Genomic DNA, 21,521 nt, shown 5'->3' with positions numbered 1-21,521 from the left:
GTCTCCCCTTTGAAGAGGGGGATGACTGCGGCAGCTTTCAATCCTTGGGGATCTCAGACGATATGAAAGAGAGGTTGAACAGGCTGGTAATAGGGGTTGCGACAATGGCGGCAGATAGTTTCAGAAATAGAGGGTCCAGATTGTCAAGCCCAGCTGATTTGTATGGGTCTAGGTTTTGCAGCTCTTTCAGAACATCTGCTATCTGGATTTGGGTAAAGGAGAACCTGGAGAGGCTTGGGTGAGGAGCTGCGGGGGGGGCGGAGCTGTTGGCCGAGGTTGGAGTAGCCAGGCGGAAGGCATGGCCAGCCGTTGAGAAGTGCTTATTGAAGCTTTCGATAATCGTGGATTTATCGGTGGAGACCGTGTTACCTAGCCTCAGTGCAGTGGGCAGCTGGGAGGAGGTGCTCTTGTTCTCCATGGACTTCACAGTGTCCCAGAACTTTTTGGAGTTGGAGCTACAGGATGCAAACTTCTGCCTGAAGAAGCTGGCCTTAGCTTTCCTGACTGACTGCGTGTATTGGTTCCTGACTTCCCTGAACAGTTGCATATCACGGGGGCTATTCGATGCTATTGCAGTCCGCCACAGGATGTTTTTGTGCTGGTCGAGGGCAGTCAGGTCTGGAGTGAAAGAGATAGAGGACACATCTTTGTATGATGGAAGACCTCAATGACAATGGCCATGCCATAACAGGTTATATCCTCTCACTTCGCCTCTTCCTCTGTCTGTCATATGCGCAAAGGGATAATGACCATAGAGAAGAAAAATACATGTTTAGAACTGATAATTAATCACATAGTGCAAGAATTAATCAACAAAGCATTTTATTACGTACAACTACATTGACGATATTAATCGGCTGATGCAGATATTGAAAAAAAAGTTGAAAGTAACTGTCCAGTGTTTCCAAATTTCTCTGAAATATGACTTACAATATGAGTGAAATATATTTCCTTCCAAAAAATGGCAATTAAGTATATTAAAAAACAGATTTTCTCTGATGGAATGATGTGTGCATACCGCAACAATAGAATGGTGTGTGCGTACCCCAACAACAGAATGATGTGTGCATACCGCAACAATAGAATGGTGTGTGCGTACCCCAACAACAGAATGGTGTGTGCGTACCCCAACAACAGAATGGTGCGTGCATGCCCCAACAGAATGGTGCGTGCATACCCCAACAACAGAATGGTGTGTGCATGCCCCAACAACAGAATGGTGTGTGCATACCCCAACAACAGAATGGTGTGTGCCTACCCCAACAACAGAATGGTGTGTGCGTACCCCAACAACAGAATGGTGCTGATTAGCCAGCTCATCCTCTATGACGAAATAGCAAGCATTGTTTAAACAGTCTGTTTGGGATACAAATGGGGGTTTCATGCTTTGGCCACAAAGGATAGGATGGGTCAAAAACATAACAGAATATTAACCTTTAAAAGTGAGATTTTCACTGGACAGTTATTTAAAGTTGAAACTTTTTCTAATATTTGCAAGTATGGAGCCAATAGGTTTTAGTGTTAGAATATGTCTAATTAAATCAAAACAAGGTCCTTATCTATAAAATGTATCAACAAGGTTCATAAGCTATGGAGGTGAGGTGACAACCATTATGTAGCGTAGCCTACTATTTTGACTCAGAGGGGGACAGCCTGACAACATGGAAAGCTACAGCGTTCGAGGCTACGTTGGAATTGTGCAGGAAGGCATAGGAGTTGCCATTGTGACTAAACCACTATCACTGCCTCGCAGTCAACAAAAACCAAGGGTGTGGTTCACAGTTATGATAAGGCTTCCTGAGGAATAACTGGATGCTAGCTAGATAATTAGCCTTGCCCTGCTAAACATTGTGCATCAATCACAAACCAAGCTTCTAGCTGCATACTTCCACCCTCCAAAGCATAAAAATGGAGTATACAAATTATTAAAGTGCATGTCTGAAGAAAAGTATGCATAGTGCCAGCAGAGAACTGAAATATTTGAGATGTTAGCCAAACTATTAGCATGTGCTAGCAAAACGAAACTAGCTTTCCTGAGAGCTGCCTGTATGCACAGTTCACAGAAATAAAAAGACACAGCAGCACTATATTTCCCTCAGCCTGTTCTTTAGTAAAGGATTGGTACTAGCACAGAGTCAGAGTGATGGTGTGCTGAGATAGGCCTTCGGAGTTGAAGGCATTGGAGGAAACGCAATAACGCAGCCCTGGCTGTTTGGTGTGCTTTAAATATCAAAGTCAATATCACCCTCGCTCACCCTGACACACAGTCACTGACACAAACTCACTCGCATACATTCGCACACACACATTCTCAGTTAAGTTAACACACACACACACACACACTTATACTCACACTGCAACTTTATCCAGGGCCGCCTCTACACCACTGTGACACACAGCCATGAGCCATATATCTCAGAGTAAACACGGTTTCCTTGACAACGCCACTTCCCATGTTGACTGAGAGCTTTTATGACCAGAGAGATGACCGCAGGCCAAGGACAGGTCTGGGACCAAACACGGTCTTATGGGTTCACTGGGTTAGGTCAGCAATACAGCACGGGGTCTTATACTGGACAGGTCTAACACCTTCCTCATAGCCCATTTAATATTTTCCGTCAACATCCTCCTTACCATCATCATCATCAGTGAGTATTATACAAAACACACTAAATTACTTGATCTACTCCTAATAATCGTCATAATAACCATCCTCAGTATCAGATCCCCTTTTCTTGCCTCTTGCAGCATATGCCTGGTTTGTCATGGGGCAAAGTGGTGTGTGTGTGTGTGTCTGTTGTCTCTGTGTGAGCAAGAGAGTGAGAGTTTTTGGTTAGCGTCGCACAACAAACAATGGCTATTCATTACAATGAGAGCAAACAGAGGATCCGAAGACAATGAGATCTGTTGTGTGGCCCACATACACAGTCACTAACGACGTACACACACACACACACACACACACACACACACACACACATGCTGGCATGTACCCTGTTGTGTGTTTAAGCTGCCGTGAATGTCCGACTGTGTGGCCATGTGAGTGACCGTCGGAATGACTGTGTGTGTGTGTGTGGGTGCACGGATGTGTTAAACTCATGAACAGACACATGGAGGATAATGGCTTCTCTTATGGTCTAATGAGAAGGCTATCGGCTCACGTTTACATTAGTGTCTCAGTGGCTGTTAAAGAGTCTGGGATTAAACTGTACATACCATAACAGATCTGTTATTGCTCTGTCTGTGGCCAATGCATTTACATTCAACTGTATGGTGGATATAAGATGTACTCGGATCAGTACTAGGGCCACTCACGAGAGTGGCGCGTGTATCTTGTTGGTGTCCAATTGTAGGAAAGGGAGAAAGCACACAGTTAAAGTTATGTAGACTCAATTAGCCTAGCTAACCTTAGCTTGCTAGCTAGCTATTTTAACTAGCTTATCTCGATTTGTTGCAGTCAAAACAGGTAGTATGTAATCAGATGAGATGATAAATAACTAACAATAAGTTAATCTACCAGCGTAAGTCAACTTGGTTGCTATCTCTCTTACCCCTCTCTGCTCCCCTCTCAGACACACAACGCACAGCCCCTCCCAAGCTCCCTGCTTCTCTCTCCCTCATGCATTACAGTTCCTGTTAATGAAACAATGGTCTTTTTTTATCCTCCTACCAGGGTTAAGCTCAATTCAGAATTGAATTGAGAATGCCTCAAGAATTGAGAATGCCTCAAGAATTACAATACAATTCTTGAATTTGAATTGAAGTAGTAAACAGGATACAGAATTGTAATTCAAATCTGCATTTAAGGAAATAGAACTGAATTCAGTGAAATACAATGACATTCAAATTTGTCTTCTATTCTATATTAAGTTAAGTCTATACAAATAAACACATTGTCCATAAAACATTAAAAAATGTTGTTTTATACATGCATATAAAATATTGTTGAAACAATAGATTTTCAGGACAAACTTCAAATGAATGATCAAGGAAAACAAAACCTGTATGTTATTGCATTTGTTTAACCCTCAAGTTGACCCTGAGGCCTTCAAAAAGAAGCGAAACAAATGAAATGGTTGTTGGAAATATAATTGGCTATTCTAAGCATTGTTTCCAGATAAAAGTGATATATTGTTTGGTATCTGGAAGTGTGACCTGTCAGATTAAATAAAACTCTCGTTATATGACTGAGTGGAATTTCTTTGAATTGCACTGAATTCAATTTTACTTCCTGTCACTCACACTCAAATTCAAATTCTACATCCTGTGGGATGTTGGCTAATTCAAATCGAATTTCAACTCATATGTTCAATGGGAGTCAATTCTACAATTCATAATTGAGCCCAACCCTGCCTCCTAACGTTACAGCATTGTTGCGTAAGGTATTTGTTTAATTTAAATGTCTTCCTTTATGATGATGATCAGGACCTGATAGTGGTAGTTTTGTGATAACTATGATGTGACTTGAATTTTGTGATTTTAAAAACCCCACCGTCTTTCAGTTAGGGATGTTTTCTTAATGTTAACAATACACATTTAGTTTAAAATGGTCACACCTCTAATGTCAACTTCTGTATTATTGTATACATTTCTGTACATGTTTATGCATGTCTGCCGCGAGAAACTAATCTCATTTACACATTTGTGACTCACCACCTGGAATTGGTCTTATGTAGCAAAATTTGAAATTGTGTTTTTTTACATTGGATAAAAGTAGAGACTCAGAGATACAAAATGGTATATTATACACTGTAGTTTAGGAACAATGGAAAAGTAATTCTGCCTTGAAAGTTGATAAAATTGTAAACTCACTTTTGAGAAAATGGCCTTTGAATGTTTTGGAATCTAGTGAAGAGCTCCTCTTTGTCTACAGCCATACAGCATCGTTCACACCCTCTTAAGATTTAGCCCCACCCACCTCGTTTCGCTCTCTGAGCGCACAATTGACGCTCTGGCCGATGATTGCTTTACATCAGTATAACATGAAAACAGCCTAACCAGCTCCGCTGGCAACAATTCCATTACGCTTTTTTGCCAACGTTTACTGACACCGGCCATATTCAATGGGTGTTGTACACTTTAGCTTAATACATGTAGCTAGCTAGGGAAACAAAGTGTAAGATCAAACACGTCACGTGAGCAAGGCAAACGGCTCTGGGATACGAAAAATAACATCAGCTAGGGAGCCAGCCAGCTAACATTAGCTAGCTAGCTAACAGTACACTTTAGCTTGAAATAAACCACTTTGTCAAAATTAGAAACATATCATATCTGAAAATGTAGCTAGCTAATGCTAGACTATCTTACCTGTATACATCATCATGCATGATGGATGAGTCTCCCTGTCAGGAATGCCATACCTTAGTTTGAAGAGGTAATCCAGAGACAGGTGTTTTCTCCATCTCCTTAGCTATCAAAAGGATTAGCATCACAGACTGACCAGCTCAAATAGACAGAAGCCCTCTATAAAAAAATGTAATTCTCAGCAATCTACACACAATACTCCAGAATGATAAAGCAAAAACAGGAATTGTCCATAGAACTCCGAGAAAGGATTGTGTCCGAGGCACAGATCTGGGGAAGGGTACCAAAACATTTCTGCAGCATTGAAGGTCCCCAAGGACACAGTGGCCTCCATCATTCTTAAATGGTAGAAGTTTGGAACCAACAGGACAGCCACCCTAAGCACACAGCCAAGACAATGAATGGCTTTGAGTGGCCCAGCCAGAGCTGGACTCAAACATCTCTGGAGAGACCTGAAAACAACTGTGCAGTGATGCTCCCCACCCGACCTGACAGAGCTTGAGAGGATCTACAGAGAAGAATGGGAGAAACTTGGGGCGGCAGGAGGCCTAGTGATTGGAGCGTTGGGCCAGTAACCAAAAGATTGCTAGATCGAATCCCCGAGCTGACAAGGTAAAAATCTGTCGTGTGTGCTGAGCTTGTATCATCATACCCAGGAAGACTTGAGGCTGTAATCGCTGGAAAAAGGTATTTCGACAAAGTACAGAGTAAAGGGTCTGAAAACTTCTGTAATATTTCAGTTTTAGTTTTTTTAATACATTTTAAAAAAACTGTTTTTGCTTTGTCATTATGAGTCAAGGGATCTGAATACTCCCCGAATGCACTGTATATTGTATGCAAAAAAAAGTACATTATTTTATACTAACACAATTGCTCAGAGAGATGTTTTTTGTCAAAAAGGTAAGGGTCAAAATGATTGGCACCGCTGTTTTCAATAACTTTCGATACATCACCTTGCAAGGACAACGTTGCTGAGCCTTTTTCTAAAATGTTTTTCTTCGATTGGAGAACACATTGGGAGGGATCTTAGATATTCTTCCATACAGAATCCTTCCAGATCCTTGATATCCTTCATCTGCTCTTATGGACTGACAGCCTTTTTTAATTCAAACCACAGGTTTTCAATGGGTTTCAAGTCCGGAGACTGAGATGGCCATTGAAAAATATTGAATTTGTAGCCAATTAACCATTTCTTTGTGGATTTTGATGTGTGTTTGGAGTTATTGTCTTGCTGGAAGTCGAGTTTCAGCCTCCTGGCAGAAGCAACCAGGTTTTTGTCAAAAAATATCCTGGTACTGGGGAAAGTTCATGATGTGGGTTTGGCATGAAATGAGAAAGGATAACTGAAGTAAACTGTCAGTTTAAAATGTTTTCTCTTTCTGAGATTTTTACAGATGTAAAAAAAAAAATATGACATTCATTGTTCTACTAGTAGCTTTGCAGTATAGCCTTGCAGTAACATAGTACTACAGCTGTCTTTAGATCAGGCTACAGCTGAACCCTGCCTGTCATTTCTTCTACAGTATGTTTTTCATACATTCCAGACATAATACTACTAAGACAATGAAATCCGATAACCAGGTAAGCTGCAAGTAAGTATTTGACTATTCAACTTGCCAAACCCTTGAACAAACATTAAAGTTTGGACTGTGCCATATAGCAGCGATCGAATCAACCGCTACCGCGTTGCCATGACAGCCTAGTATGGAGTGTGATATTGGTGTAATATGGGGCATAACTCAGTTCAAACTCAATCGTAACATGGTAGTAACATGCCTGTAGACCCAAACGCCCTATGAAGGCTTAACCTGTTAGAGGGAACCTCTCAGGCACCTCATCCTGTCCTCAGGTCAGAGCATAGATCATTCAGAGATACAGGGAGACACTCAAAAATGTGCAGACACACAAACACACACACATGATTGAACCTATGAAATATACACACAGAGGCACACAAACACATGCAAAAATGCATGGTCGCACAAATGCACACACACACATCATGGAGACACACACATAAACACACAGCAATGTGTCAGCAAATGATTCCACGAGGAACTGAACATCACAACACAATAAAAATATATAATCTCCACCCGGCATAGCCAGAAGAGGACTGGCCAACCCTCAGAGCATGGTTCCTCTCTAGGTTTCTTCCTAGGTTCCAGCCTTTCTAGGGAGTTTTTCCTAGCCATCGTGCTTCTACATCTGCATTGCTTGATGTTTGGGGTTTTAGGCTGGGTTTCTGTACTGCACTTTGTGACATCGGCTGATGTAAAAAGGGCTTTATAAATACATTTGAATAAATACAGCTGTCTTGGGACGACTCTCCCTTGTCAAAGAGATATTTAATCTCAGCATGATCTCCAGTATAAATCAAGGACATGAAAAAAAGATTAAAAGCATTCCATAAGGGAAAGGCAGAACCCACTACGTAATCAGCAGTGCATCTCTATGGGCCACTGCAAACCATCTAACTCACAACAACAAAATTCCTCATTGGTGCTTCAACCACAGACACACCGCCAAGAGGAAACCAATGGGGAACTGAGTGGAGAGGAGAAGGGAGGATAAGAGAGTAGAAGACAATAGAGGCCAGGGCCCATAACCTTAAAGCATCAGATGAACAGAACAGAAGGGAGGAGAAGAGAGTGGAGAGGCCAGGACTGTAAAGTCTAAACCCAGAGAAGGAGGACCCAATGGTGCTAGCTAGTAGCTACCAGCAACTGTCTCCCTTCACAGCAGAACCAGCCATAATGCTATAGTACATGTCTTCTCATCATAACACACAGACAACAGGGTTACTTTCCTCTTGAACACACACACGTAAACCCTGTTAAATGACAACATTGGTGAATCTCTCTCAGCCGTTCAAAGTAGTATTCACTTACTTAGCTGCTCCAAGTAAACAGTGCCGCACCGCAAACTAAAAAGCTTCCATTCAATGAGTCGCTCTCTCTCTCTCTCTTTTTTCTCGCACTCTCTCAGTTACTCCCTCTCTGTGAGACACACACAAAGAGACGCAGGCAAACACTCACACACACACACACACAGACACAGCCACCCCCTCACACACTCTCTCCTCCCGCGACCCGGAATGTTTGGCAAGGCTTTACTGTACTGAAATACAGCGCTCACCATATAAGGTAGCAGCAGCTACACATGTCACACATCATTTACATGCAGCAGGCGGGGAGTTCACCTTACACAGCACACACACGCTGAGAGTGCATGCTAAAAACCACACCACTGCCAGGCTGACGCTCAGAGTTGGGAGGAGAAAGTGAAAAAACAGAGCGAAGGAAAGAGAGAAAGGAATGCTAGAGAAAATAGGCAAGCCTTTTTATGTTTAGTCGTAAACCAAGCCTCACTCTGGTTGGCCCGTTGGTTTCCAACATGTTGAGTTGTTGAGTCAGACAGAGGGAATAGAACCTGTGTATCCCAACTACTGATCCACTTTCCTGCTTCCCGGAGTAACCACAGCCTTCTACACACACTTCTAGCGTTCGCCACAGAAAGAAGTTATAGAAGCTATTGTGTGACCTTCTGTATTTAGTCTGGTATGCATTTTCTGTGTGTGTGTGTGTGTGTGTGTGTGTAAGACATAACAAACAGATGTTAACCCAGTGCCCCGCAAAGTGAACACACACATAGACCTAAAGCTAACAAACCCCAGCATATCTTTCCCTTACAACAGGCTGGACCATACTGCTGTAAGTAAAAACAGTCGCCTCGTCAGAGAGGGAGATAGGGAGAAAGAGAAAAAAAGAGTAGGGTAAAACGGAAACCCTTACCTCTCACATTGCTGTTCGGTTTGTGCTCGCGCATCCGTGTGTCTGTTGAGTATGTGTGTGTTTGTGTGTGTTCAGACAGGCCACGACAGAAGAGCCCCAGGCACCGGCTGGACCATTCTCAGGCAGAGCAGAGTGGAACGAGGGAGAAATCTGGCGGAGGGGTGAGTGAGAGAGTGAGTGAACAAGCGAACGAGTGAAGGCGCTGCGCAGAACGGTGTGGTGCGAGAAGAGGAGTGCCTGCCACTGTGTGTGTGTGTTGCTGGCTTGGCTCTGTGCGCTAGTGTCTCCCCTTCCCTGCTCCTGTTGGTGGCTGTGCTGTGTCTCTGGGCACCGGGCTACTGCAGCCAGAGGAGAGCTCCACTTGCTGGACGACTGCACTGTAGCAGCAGCTGGAGAGGAGGAGTGGAGGAGGAGGAGGCAGCACTGACTGCATCCGGCAACACAAATCATACAGACTCTCTGCTGCAGCTTTCTGGCTGCTCTCTCTCTCTCTCACTCACTCTCTGTCTGTCTGCTCGCTCCACCCACTAGACCAACAACCAGGAACTGCTGGCTCTATTACATCAACACTGTTATTTTCAAGGGTGTGAGAGAAAGAGGGGGAGAGAGAAATAGGGAGGGGCGAGACAGAAGGTGAAAGATTGTCAGACCTGCACAGCCTTAGTTAAATTGGTAGATGATCTCACAGCCAACACAGACGCCAAACAACTCTCTGTGTGCTGCATTCGACACTGTCGACCATCATGTCCTTCTGGACAGACTGGAGAGGTGGGTTGGCTTCTCCGGTCCAGTTCTATATTGGTTTGGAACCTATTTCAATCGGTCAAGAGTTTGTCACCCATGTGGCATTCCACAAGGTTTGATTTTGGGTCCGTCACTGTTCAGTTTATATATTGTGCATGACAAAATGTGTGGAATTGCCGGAAATAAGCTTTTAAACCAGTATTGGGGAACATCCTGCGCGCCACATCTATTTCTATGGGCACAAGCACTGTTCATGACAAAAACTGTTCACATCCCCTCTTGTTGGTGGAGAGAAACGTTTTAAAGCTTATTTACTGCAATTCTAAACATTTTGTAATGAGGTACAGAGAAAATGTTGCAGTTTTAAAGCAAATGTTCATGCAATTCTATGGATTTTGCCATGTCTGATGTGTATGCATGTGATATTTGAGTGACTTAGACATTCCATCAAAATATATGAGCTTAAAAAACTAGCTAAAAAATGTTAGCTGACATGGACTAGTTCATCTTGATATCTCGGACAAGTTATAAATAGCTCTTTAAGGTATGCAATGACTAACATGACAAGAGGATTCTACTAGTGCATTCTACTATTACAACTTTCAAGAGTAAGTTGAAAGGTGGGAACCCCTGCTCTAAAAAAAGAAAAAGACTCCGCCTACCAGCACCCATTTTCACCTTTCCATGAATCTAAACCCCATTATAAGTCCACATAGTCCAAGGTTCCATATTCCATGAGTAAAAAAGATGAGTCCATCATGCATGACATTGTTTTTAACGAATATAGGATTGTAATGTGTAGTGTTTTGCAATGTTGTGGAAGTAGCCATGTTGTAATCTTCGAGTCCTTGCACAATTGGTGGTTGACATACAACTTATCGACCATGAGACAAACATTCTGCTTCTCTGCTTGGAGCCTTTTGAAAGTGGGGTACAGGGCACGTCGTCTCTCCACTATTTCATGGGGAAATTGTTCTTCAGATCCCTACCCCGTTGTATCAAGGCAACCTTCATTTTGTAGTGAGTTAGCCTACCTACAATTGGATGGAGATTTCTCTCCCCCTTGCTGCTAAAAATCGATTGTATCTTCCTGTTTGGTTGTCATCTTGAGATTGCGTTTCATGAAAAGCTTCACTTTATTCTCAGTTGCCAGACAGTTTTCATTTTCATCCTCCTTTACTCCCATTATGATAATATTATTCTTCATTCTTCTGCACGTCAGATCACGTAATTCTGCTTCCATCGTGGTATTCTCTTTTCAGTCATTTCTTTTCAGCTCGTATTTCTTCTTTGTTTTATTGCTGTAATCTATTCCTGACTTGGGGGCCTCAACCTCCTCCAATAACCCAGGCAAAAGATCCAGCATCTTCAGCTGTTCCTTTATGCTTTCCAGCAATGTCTTATCTTCTGCGGACATTGTTTAAAAACCTCATCTTCTATTGTTATATTCAGATGTTTAATCCTCTTCAGTTTTGCTTGAGGAAAAGATTGATCTTGGTGGCTTTGATGTGTATCATTGTTGTTCGAGCATACCATGAGTTTGAGGTTCTCTATGTTATCCAGAATGTTAGTTTGGCAGTTATCAGCTAATCCTTAATTTTACGATTAATTAATTGGACAAGCTGTGCCTACCATGATGCCACTTGCCACGTCATTTCCTCTTCCGTGATTAGTATATCTGTATACTCATTTATTGTTGCACTATTATGTAGTCTGAACGTAGTAAAAAGTTTATATTTTATTCTGTAAAATGGGAAACCAGAAGTCCTACCGATTGCACAGTCAGCTTGTTACAGCTGTGAGAGTGTTTTAAAGTATTTTGGAACGATAAAGTGTAGTGTACCAACTGAGATTTAAATCAACAGGCTAATGCTTTCACTGATTACACATAAAGTAAGATAGGTCCTACATTATCTCCTTGCTTTGTTATCCTGTGAACCCCATTCATTGCTGCTAGCAGCTATATTTTTTATTTATTTTTATTAATATTGGCCCATCTATTCGGAGGACAAAAGTAACTTGGTTTTACATTGTTCTTTTTTACAGCTATTTTGTTACATATACATTATTCACATTGTACTTTTATACACAGTATTACATATCAGAAATATAGTTTGATATTACACATTACATGGTACTCAGATATATCCGGTATATGGTGTTTCCCGTCCTAACTATAACAGATCGTAAGCTTTTAATCCCACACCACCTATCTCCGTAGCCCATTCCAAATATCTCCGTAGACCACTCTCTCTTACAGTGCATTCGGAAAGTATTCAGACCCCTTGACTCCACAGGCAGTTAACCCACTGTTCCTAGGCCGTCATTGAAAATAAGAATTTGTTCTTAACTGACTTGCCTAGTTAAATAAAAGGTCAAATAAAAATACATTTAAAAATGTGTTACTTTACAGCATCATTCTAAAATTGATTGAATAGATTTTTTTCTTCAGAAATCTACTCACAATACCCCATAATGTGTAAAAAAAAATCAAATGGAAATATGACATTTACATAAGTATTCAGACATTTTACTCTGTACTTTGTAGAAGCAACTTTGTCAGCGGTTACAGCCTTGAGACTTCTTGGGAATGATGCTACAAGCTTGGCACACCTGTATTTAGGTAGTTTCCCCAATTTTCCCAGCAGATCTTCTCAAGCTCTGTCAGGTTGGAAGGGAGCATCGCTGCACAGCTATTTTCAGGTCTCTCCAGATATGTTTGATTGGGTTCAAGTCCGGGCTCTGGGTGGACCACTCAAGGATATTTAGAGACTTGTCCCGAAGCCACTCCTGTGTCACTTGGCCTTGTGCTTGCTTAGGTTCGCTGTCCTGTTGGAAGGTGAACCATTGTCCCAGTGTGAGGTCCTGAGAGCTCTGGAGCAGGTTTTCATCAAGGATCTCTCTGTACTTTGTTCTGTTTATCTTTCCCTCTATCCTGACTAGTCTCCCAGTCCCTGTCGCTAAAAAACATTCCCACAGTATGATGCTGCCGCCACCATGCTTCACCGAAGGGATGGTGCCAGGTTTCTTCCAGACATGACGCTTGGAATTCAGGCCAAAGAGTTCAATCTTGGTTTCATCATACCAGAGAATCTTGTTTGTCATGGTCTGAAAGTCCTTTAGTTGCCTATTGGCAAACTCTAAGGATGTCATGTGATGTCATGTGCCTTTTACTGAGGAGTGGTTTCCGTCTGGCCACTCTACCATAAAGGCCTGATTGGTGGAGTGCTGCAGAGATGGTTGTTCTTCTGGAAGTTTCTCTGATCTCCACAGAGGAAGTCTGGAGCTCTGTCAGCGTGACCATTGGGTTCTTGGTCACCTACCTGACCAAGGCCTTTCTCCCCCGATTGCTCAGTTTGGCCGAGTGGCCAGCTCTAGGAAGAGTCTTGGTGGTTCCAAACTTCTTCCATTTAAGAATGATGGAGGCCACTGTGTTCATGGGGACCTTCAATGCTGCAGACATTCTTTTGTACCCTTCCCCAGATCTGTGCCTCGACACAATCCTGTTTTTGATGAGGACATGTTTTATTCAATACATTTTCAAATAAGGCTGTAACGTAACAAATGTAGAAAAGCTGAAGGGGTTGAAATACTTCCAGAACACTCTGTAAATGACTTATATTTTTAACTGTGCTGTGATGTATTACATTCATTCTGAACCTTTGTGATCTCATAGTATCCATAGATTGTAAATTAAAGATACATATTTTTGCTATTAGTATTATTATATTGTTAACTGATTGACTATGGCTTTCCAAATCACTCAACAGTGCTATTTGTAGGGTTAGCATTTTAAGTGAATGCTGTGATTTCTCAGGCACTCCTGAACCTGTGACCAGAAACAAGCCACATGAGGGCAATACCAGAATAAAATATGTAATTATTCTGTCTCTTCGCAGAAAAACCTTCAGAACTGAAATGGTTGTATGCGCCATATCCTGTACATAACATTCTGTTGGTGGCAAGAATTTTGTATAATAATTGAAATTGAAAAACTCTTAAGTCTTGAATAAAGTGTTGTTTTGTGTGTCAGTTCATAAACCATCTGAACATCGAAAATCTTTTCCCAGTTATTTTGCAACCTGTATCAACATTTGGTCCTCAAATGAAACTGGTATATTTTTTGATTTATGACAAAAAAATGATATATAACTTTGGATAGAGCAAACATTCCCATATGTTTTTGATAACTGCATGTGTGACATACCATCACCATTCCTATTCATAATATCATAAATGTTTTTACATGAATAATGTTTTTTTTTAATACTTGAGTATATTTGAGTTTAACCATAATATTTGTTTTAATATTTATTCTGGCTTTTCAGGAGGATGACATTGAAATTATAACCAGCTTTGTATGGGTTGTTTTTGAAAAGGTGATCCTTTGAACAAGGATTCATTTTCAATTAACTGAAAATGAGAGCTTGTAATCTGGATAAAGGCAAAAAGGATATTTTGAACAAAGGGTGAGCCATTCTTTCTAATCTACTGGAGGACCGGTTCGGGTTTAAGTAGAACTTTTGTATGACTGAAGCTTTTAGTGAGATGTTTAATTCTTTAATATTTAATAATACAATATTTTACCAACCAAAGAAACCAAGACACAGCACACAGATACAGTATACCAACTAGAAAGGCCACAGCCCAGGGACACAATACAAGAGAGAGAAAGAGAGAGAGAGAGAGAAAAAGCAAGAAAGAGAAAGAGAGAGAGAAAAAGAAAGAGAGAGAAAGAGAGACAAAGACTGGAGAAACCATCAGCTCAAATGCATGACTTTAACAACCATGAGAAACCATCACACAGCTCCCAGCTCCCAGCAACCAACCCAAAGCTAATGCATAGTTTACTGGTCAAGGCAGGGAGAGAGGAAGGGAGGCCACAGCCACAGGGTTGGGTCCAAGGCTAATTTTATGCCCATGGATGGAGAGTATGTGAGGTCAGTGGAGATGTTGCACGTGACTGGTGCAACCGGCTTCCCTTTACATAGGCTTCACTTGAACATCTATGGTGAAATGCTTAGTTCTGAAAACAGTTGAACCAAACATCCATCGTTTCTTCACCTACAGTATCTCAATGAAATGTCACTCATTTAATTGCAGTGCACCTGTGCACTACAGGTTTCCCGGCACGCTATCGCTCTCTTCTCTCAGCCCCTCTCTCGCTTTCTCTCTGTCCCGCTCCTCTGTGACTCCTGTCTCCCCTCACTCACTCTGCTCCCCATCTCTCTCTTTCTATGTCCCCCTACCCCTCATCCCTCACTCTCCCTTTCTCTCCATGGATGATGTGATGAGCTTTGCCTGTTAGCAGCAGATCGGTGCAGAGCGTTGTAGGCCAGTCTAACTAGAGCTGGTGATAAGTCACCTCTAATTTACACGGCTTGGCCTAAACCCAGGGTGACAATCTCTGACAGCCCCAGCTAGAGGACTAACTGGGTTCAACTCCGCAAACACTTCAAAGCACTATCTTGTTCTTTCTTTCTCCCTCATTCTTGATTTCCTTCTCTAGCTTCCTTTTACAAAAAAGGTTCTCTCTCTCAAGAGCGAGAGAAGGCTGCATACTAGCTCCTAGCTGGACTGAAATTAGAAACTTGAGAGCTAGTGCTGGGTAGTTCCAACCGCACAAATTTTAACTTTGATGGACATCAGTTTTCTCCATTACTGCTCACACACATGGTAACCGATCACACACCACACATAGAAACAGATCCATTCACGTTTGAGTCAAAATGGCTGCTTTTAATTAGCTTTGATATGATTATCTGTTCTAGATGAGAAACTGGGGCCCCATATGGGTCCGTTGAAAGCCTATTGGTCAATGCAGGCCAGGTCACTCTGACCCAGATTGGAGAAATAGTATGCTTTGACCTGTAATAGAGGCGCAGGGTGATTGATGCATCGCGGCAGTATTTTGTACTCACTCCATTTCTCTCTTTATTTCTCCATTTCGATTGCGGACATTTCCTCTCAGTCCTCAATCCCTTATCTATGTCATAACCACAGAGGATATTTCTCTACATTTAAAACCCTAGAGTCGATGTCCACACCCCCTTGGAAAGGGTATTAGCATTCCAATATAAAACTGTCTGTTTAAGCTAGAGATATGTGTTTTTTGTTTCATGGGCTGCGTCTCAATCAACCACATCCGCCAATGTTAGCTAGCTAGCTAGCTAGGATAGATGGGGCTATTCTGCTGCGCTCTCCGTCCTTGTCTAATGTTACAACAACTCTATTCAGCTTAAACAACAGCCTGCCTGTTGGTTGCTCATTGTAGCTTACTCCTTCTCATTTAGCTAACGTAATTACGCCATTTTAATTCCATTTTGCATTGATTAGAGATCTCCCACTTTGCGGTGTTACACACGGAGCCTCTGGCCATAGTGCACACCACCTTTAGTGGCCGACAATAACCACAAACGACATGCATAAAACGTGTGTAGACTATACTGCCCTACAAAGGCAAAATATAGTAACTAGACTTTTGGTGAAAATTGAGTTAAGACTGAAATCAGGCTTTGTATTATGTGTTTTATCTTGTGATGAAGTGTCCTGGTTCAATTCTGTTCTGTTTCAGAGAAAATGGAGTGTTAAAAGTGCAGTAACCATATAATCTGAGTAAAAACCAAGGCAATCAAGCAGTAACTTAAGTTACTACGCAAACATTGAAACTGAGAAAAATGGTGTTTAAAGTTTATTTGCTGTCCAGCCAAATATGTTGTCGGTAGATAACTGATGTATTATCTTATTATGAAGTAATTTTTGTTGTTGTGTATCAACCACAATATAAGTCAAATAAATGCCCATACAAAGACAAACAGAAAAACAACAAGAAAGTTGGATAAACACATTTCGATTATAGATGGTGCACAAAGTTACATATTTTTAAGTATAAACATTCTACGTGATGAAATAGTCCTTAAACTATGGAGGGAAAAAAGCTTGAGGGTTACTACAATAAAACATTCAAAACATGAAAAAGCAACTACATAAAACAATTGACTACAGATGGAATGTAGTTAAAACTCTCATACTGTTTCCATCAAACAGAAAAACAACAAGAAAGTTGAATAAACACATTTAGATTGTGGATAATGCCAAGAGTGTGCAAAGCTGTCATCAAGGCAAAGGGTGGCTACTTGAAAGTATCTCAAATATAAAACATTTTAATTTCTTTAAACACTTTTTTGGTTACTACATGATTCCATATGTGTTATTTCATAGTGTGGATGTCTTCACTATTATTCTACAATGTAGAAAATAGTCAAACATAAAGAAACACCTTTGAATGAGTAGGTGTTTCAAAACTTTTGACTGGTATTGTATATAAATACAATGTATGTTTTAAAATTGTTTTAAAATCGATCAATACTGTAGGTGACCTTCTTTCCAACGCATTGGAAAGCCTCCCTGGTCTTTGTGGTTGAATCTGTGTTTGAAATTCACTGCTGGACTGAGGGACCTTATGTGTGGGGAACAGAGATCAGGTAGTCATAAAGAAATCATGTTCATCACTATTATTGCACACAGAGTGAGTTCATGCAACTTATTATGTGACTTGTTATGCAACATTACTGAACTTATTTAGGCTTGCCACAACAAAGGGGTTTAATACTTATTGACAAGACATTTCAGCTTTACATTTTTTATTAATTTGTAAATTTAAAAAAAATAAAAACATAATTCCACTTTGACATGATGGGCTATTGTGTGTAGACCAGTGACACAAAATCTAAATGTTGTCCATTTTAAATTCCGGCTGTAACACAACAACATTTGGATGAAGTTAAGGGGTGTGTATACTTTCTGAAACACTGAATATAGGATGAAAAGGATCATTTACGTTTCTACACAGTTTCAACGTGTACATAGTTCTGATGATTATGTTGAAATGTGATTGATGTAACAACATGTTAATCAGGTTAATTCAATGTATTTAACGTGAGGTTTTACTCTACAATGTTTACAATGCTGGTTGAAATGAGATGAAAACGTACTGGTTTATGCATTTTTCAAATCAAATGCAATTTCATCTTATCCACAACTACTCTCTGTCTTTCTCTCTTTCTTTATGAGAGACAGCAGGCCAAAACTTTTAATGACACCTCTCTCTCTCGTTCTCTTTTTCTTTCTTTCTTTCTCTCTTTCTTTTTTCTTTCTCTCTCTCCCTCTCCCTTTTCCTCCTGTGGTGAAAACATTGAGTGTCTCCCTCTCTGCTCAGCGCCCTGCTATTTCCCAGCCTTCTGTAAATTACACTGGCTCGCTGATGTGAACTGGCTGAAATGTCCCAGACCCTTTATAAGCCCTGATGGCCCATCTATCACACACAAACACACACACACACATTACACCACCATTACAGAGCATCACCCAAAAATATATAGCATGGCACACACAACATCGCTGACAGGCTGGAAGCTCAGAGAGCTACATTCAACGTCAGCCATTTCACAACATTTTGTCGTTGTGATGTTATGAGACAGCAGAATGTAGATGAGATATAACTGCTGAGACGAAAATAGTTCCTCATTCGTTCTGTGTGGTAACACCCCTTTTGAATGCAGCCTTGAGGGATTCGGTTTGCTTGTCAACAAAGTTAATCAATGGTAAATGTGAAGAGACTGATGAAGTCAAACTACGAGACAAAAACTTGGGAGTAAAACAATTATAATCACGCAAACTTCAATTGCTAAACTATTGGAAACCATTTAAAAACATTCTGAAAGAATTTAAGAAACATTCTCAAAGACTACATAAAAAAAAGCATATCATTCATCTTACAGCAATAACTGCCTTGCTGGTGCGTGAAGATAAGGTTGTCCCTCAGCGCGCCATTTTCTATGGCTCTCTCTCGACTGACGCAGATAGGAGAAGCAGGTGCGATTCTAACAGTCACAGACTTAGGAAACAGAGGGCATAGTGTCCCTAGCTGACTCCACACTGTGTATGCAGTAGCATATCTCTTAACTTTGGCCTTATCTAGGGAGATTATATGAAAGTGAATGGAAACACCCTGTGTAAAGAGATATTTCAGTTGGCTTTGCAGTGTGCTATAATATTAAAGCAGGTTGCAGAGAAATAGTTGCAAACGATTTCAAAATGTCACCATCTCAACCTCAATCATTCACACTCATAAACACTCACATAAAAGGAAGAGTGGAGATGCTGACAGCTGTTGCGGTAGTAAAGTTAAAACAAAAGTTTTTCAAACAAAATACATTAAAATAAAACAAGTTCTGCATGAAGTCGCTACTGAATGAGGCACTTATAAATGTTATCTTTAGAAAATGTTCACAATATAATCAAAAAGTACCAGAAGTGTTTCGTATTCTCTGCACGGTATGGAAGCCGCGTGAAACAGTTCATTCATTTGTCAAATATGTATTATAGTTTTACATAGAGAAAAGTATGAAAGTAAAGTCAAATCAAAGTAAATATAATAGTTTACATCCAATATATTTCTAGGTTTATGAGGTTATCCTCATCCTAAAGAGAGGTGGCCCTTAAGTCCCCTGTGTCTGTGCCTTCTTACCTGTATGTCTGTAGAAAGCTGACGTGACACTGGGGCTGAGTGACAACACTTTAACCGAGTCACAACGTACCACAATGCATTGTGGGTTAAACTGCCCATCTCTCTTCTCTCTTGCTCTTTCTAACTCAATAGTTCTCTCTCTCCACTTCCTCTCTTTATCTCACCCCACCGCTCTCTCTCTCTCTCTCCCTCCTCTCTCTTTTTATTGCTGTCACTTTACCTCCCTCCCTCCCCCCCTCTGTCTCACTCTCTCACTCCACCTCCCTCCCCCTCTCTCTCTTTCCCTCTTTCCCCCTCTCCCAACAGCGCCTTCTGCCTGGCGAGCGGCCGAATCACACCATGGCCGATCCGACAAGCAGGTTGCCATGGCAATCTGCCCTTCTTATCTCATTTGCATCTTTTGCTTACATTATGTGCTGCCAAACATGGTAACGTTTAATAGTTTCTCCCTGCCGTCCGCCAAATTTCTCTTTTTTCTTTCACCCCGCCCCCACCCCTAACTCCCCCCTCTCTCGCTCTCTCTCTCTCTCCCTCACAGCAGTCAGTGTGTGTGTGTGTGAAAAGAGGAAGTCACTCTGACATGTGACCAGTTTGCAGCATTACAGATAAGGAGTGAAACAATTCGAAACAGGAAGTTGGGTGTGGTAGTGGTTCTGTTTAGGGGCACAGAAACAGAAGGGGAGCTTAGGTCACCATATACCCCCCTCCCACCTACAGTATCAGGTGCACTGGCACAAGGTTTCACTTACCCCAAGTTCCTGTTCAGAAGTGCATTTGTATATCAGACCTTCAGTGCCAAGCCCGTCAATCTGTCACAGGGGTAGAGACAGGAGACAGACTGGCCTTCTGAAGTCGATATTGAGAGGAGAGCAGCACTCAGCACATCCCCACCTGCCGCCAATGGAGAGACAGAGAGCGCGAACGAGAGGACACAGACAGACAGAGGAAGAGAGAGCGAAAGAAAAAGAGAGAGAAAGAGATTTTTCTAAAAGTGCTATAGCTACTAGATTTGTGTCAACAGGACTTCTAGTTAATATTCAACCAACAAGTCAAATCAAATCTACATTCAAAATCTTATCAATCATGTTTACCTTGCTCTAGTCAGGTCTGTGAACATCCGTTATCAATCGGCATCCCAAGAAAATCCCAAAACACCCTTTCAAAAGTACAACACTCTTCTATCCAGATACAACTGACCTACACTTAGCTCCTTCACAGGGACTGAGGTTCTTCAGGGACTCTCAGAGACACAGTAGCGCAGCAGGCAATAAGGGCCTCTGGTGCAGCCTTCCTTCCTTAGGTCTGCCTACAGGGCTCTGGGGAGTGGAAGTCAGTGAGACAGCCTAATTTAGCCTGCTGCCTGCCTGCCTGCCTGCTACTTCTTACTGCTGCCAGGAACCCAATGTGAGACTCCTTCCCTTTTTAGGTTCCCTGGACGCTGCCGTCTGCAAGAGGCCACTGCCGCATTCCGACCGGGCTACGCCAAGAAAGAGAGGGAGAGGGGAAGAGAGGGAGAGGGAGACAGAGAGGGAGAGGGGAAGAGAGGGAGAGGGAGACAGAGAGGGAGACAGAGAGGGGGGGATAAGAGCATCTGCTAAATGACTAAAATGTCAAAGTCTTACATACAGATCTCATATTACTTTATTGAACCATTTTCCCCAACATGTTATCTTTATATTGATGTCACAAATGTACCATTTGTACAGTTCTTTATTAAAAATGTCATTATTTGTTACATTTCACTGTTCAAAACGACTTATTTCTCTGAAAGGGAGGCGGATATATAGCATTTTGAAATAAACATGATTATGACTATTTTTCTCTCCGAATTGAAATGTAATATATTTTAAACAAATACAATGTCTCATTGAACAAACCCGTGTGAAAAAGCATGTCTCTTTCATAATTTCTTTCAACAATAAAAGCTCATTTACCATCATTTCTGAAAATGGATATAGTGTTTTGGAATGAAACTCTTCAGATGGAAAGAGAGAAAGAGAGAAAGAGAGAGAAAGTGGTGGTGAGAGAGATACTATAAAGGATGTTCGTTCAGGAGGAAGTCAATGCTGACATGTCGTTAATACCTGCCTGCCCCCCATGAGTCAGTGGTAATAGTGCAGCGGTACGTGTTTAATCAGTGATAACTAGGC

General features: G+C 41.4%; 1 protein-coding gene and 1 long non-coding RNA gene across 2 annotated transcripts in view; one reads left to right on the top strand and one right to left on the bottom strand.

The window, feature by feature from the left end:
* The window catches only part of LOC115102843 (muscleblind-like splicing regulator 1), a 104,199-nt gene extending 94,649 nt beyond the window's left edge, over positions 1 to 9,550 (bottom strand). The window contains exon 1 of the mRNA XM_029623217.2: positions 9,099 to 9,550. The gene's annotated coding sequence lies outside the window, so the exon portion shown is untranslated. The remainder of the gene's footprint in view (positions 1 to 9,098) is intronic.
* Positions 8,546 to 21,310, top strand: LOC135563013 (uncharacterized). Its single transcript, XR_010460199.1, has 3 exons — positions 8,546 to 8,864; positions 9,174 to 9,259; positions 20,798 to 21,310. It is a non-coding gene; the product is annotated as an uncharacterized LOC135563013 (long non-coding RNA).
* The last annotated feature ends 211 nt before the right edge of the window (positions 21,311 to 21,521 follow it).

The sequence above is a fragment of the Oncorhynchus nerka genome, linkage group LG20 (genome assembly GCF_034236695.1).
Source record: "Oncorhynchus nerka isolate Pitt River linkage group LG20, Oner_Uvic_2.0, whole genome shotgun sequence".
NCBI lineage: Eukaryota > Metazoa > Chordata > Actinopteri > Salmoniformes > Salmonidae > Oncorhynchus > Oncorhynchus nerka.
This window is presented reverse-complemented; position numbering and strand designations above follow the sequence as displayed.